The sequence below is a fragment of the Equus quagga genome, chromosome 1 (assembly GCF_021613505.1).
Source record: "Equus quagga isolate Etosha38 chromosome 1, UCLA_HA_Equagga_1.0, whole genome shotgun sequence".
NCBI lineage: Eukaryota > Metazoa > Chordata > Mammalia > Perissodactyla > Equidae > Equus > Equus quagga.
The window spans coordinates 105,150,349-105,152,574 of NC_060267.1; positions in this window are offsets into that span (position 1 = coordinate 105,150,349).

Here is a 2,226-nt window from a genome sequence, read left to right on the forward strand (position 1 = left end):
ACACGGAGCCAGTGTCCGCTACTGTGTGTATGTGAGGTGTCACATACATTGTTGCTTTTTCTTATTGGCCGATTCCAGGGGAGAGAGCCGTACATCAGAACTAGCCCACCTCACTGAGTGTTGCCTGGTCCATATAGGCATTTGAGTTTGCAATCTCTGCTGTCCTTCAAATCCACCCCCCCCCCCAAACCATCCTTGCAAATCCCAGTGCCTGGGCACACAGTAGGTGCTCAAAAATAACTATAGCTACCATTTGTTGAATGCTTACCCTGGCGGAGGCTACGGAATCTATCACCCTTTTAACAGACGAACTAACAGGCTCAGAGAGGTCCAGGGCATGCCCAAGGTCACATAGCTGGTGATTTTTATCACCAGGACTTCGTGGTGTCCCTCCTTTTAGCTCGGAGTTGCCTCACGTCTTGCAGGTTTTCATGCCCATTCCTTTTGCCTTTTCATCTTACCTGCTGGTTTCTGAAGGTTTCATAAAAGAGAGAGTTCCTAATGCTGAGCCTTGACACTCCGCCTGGGCATAGACTGACTGAGAGAGGGAAAAAGGCATTGTCATCAAAGGGACAGCAGAGACACAGACACGGGATACAGCTAAATGTGTGTCAAGGAGAGGCCCTGTGAACCACCGGGGAGAAGGAGTGGAAAGGGCGCTTGGGGCCAGAGCATGGAAGGCTTCGAATGGCAGCCCAGGGCTGTGGGACTTCTGAGGGCACTGGGGAGCCATGAAAGGTTTTAGAGCAGGAGCGGACATGAGTCATGTCTGGCTGCAGGATGACTAGTGTGGCAGCAGGATGGAGGCAGGGAGGATGCCACTACGAGCCAGAACCCAGGGGAGAGGTGTTGGGGCCTGAAGGAAAGCACCTCAACAGAGGGCAGAGAGCAGACCCCGGGCAGACTGCTGAGGCCCGGCATCGAGGACTCGGTGATGCAATGCCTACAGCTGGTCATCTGGAGGCACTGCAGTGTCCCTAACTGGGGTGGGGAAGGTGGGAGGAGATGGGGGTTGGTGGGACATCCACAGGGAGATGTCCTCGGGCCCGAGGAGAGAGGCCAGGGCCGCAGCAGGTGATGCAGTGCCGCCTGCCAAGCCGAGTGTGGGCAGTGAGAACGGGGTGCTCGGAGCCAAGAACAGCCTGGAGACACCTGCTGTCACACCAGCCGGATTTCCGGCAGTCACTGGCCTCCCAGGGCCCCCTCTTCCCTCTATGCCCAAGCCCCCAAGAGTGAGCATCCTTTGTCCCACCCAGGGCTGCAGAGCCCACAGGCCGTGACCAATTTCAGCCCCATGAAATGTGGCAAGACCCCAGACACTCCCCGGAAGCAGGTGCTCCGGACTCCCGAGCCAGGGGCTCCCCAGGCCCCACCCCCTTATTTATGAACCGAAGGCCTGGGGAGGCGTGGATATGGCAGTCTGGCCCTCTCCGCCTCCACCCCCATGGGGGCCCATCTTCTTCTTTCTTCCTGTGCGCAGAGCACTGCATTTGGCTTTTTATAAAGTCAATAAATAAATAAGGAAGGGGGCATGATTAATTGATGGCATGGAGCAGACCAAGGCGCTGGGAGTCAGGTGGCCAGGCTTCCCTGAGCAGCGAGGCTTTCCAGTGACCCGGGGCCTGTGCCAAGGAAGGGAAGCCTGCTTTGGGGAGCTGCTCTCCGTGCGTGCCCGGGGCTTTCGCCTTGCTTCTCAGGCACAGCCTCTTTCCTGGCCTCCTCCGGGCCCTAAGCGCGCCAGGCTGGAGGCCGAGGGTCAACAGGTGTCCCTGACCTACCCCCATCTTGTCTCGGGGTCTCAGTGCCCTCGGGCTAAACTCGCTAGGATTGTTTTAGTCGGCGCCCTCCCTCAAAGCTGGGTCTCCCGCTTGCTGGATGTGCCTGTTCCACGTCCCAATTCACTCACACTGGGTGACCCCAGCCGCAGGTGCCAGTTGTGCTGGGGAGGCTCGGGGCGCCCTCCCCCAGGAGCAAGGGTGGGCAGGGGTGCCTCCACGGGCCAGGCTGACGGTGGAGGCGGGGTCGGGTAAGGGCTGCTGCTGACGGAGGCACCTGGAGATGGCGTCCGGGAGAGGCCGGAGACCCTCCGCGGCCGCCCGCACGTGCGCGCGGAGGAGGGCGCGGGCGGGACGGCGCGCTCCGGTCCCGCAGGGCGCTCTGGGCGCGGAGTTTGGGGAGGGCCGAGGGGGAGTGCGTGGGGAGGAGGGAGCGGGAGGGGACGGGGGA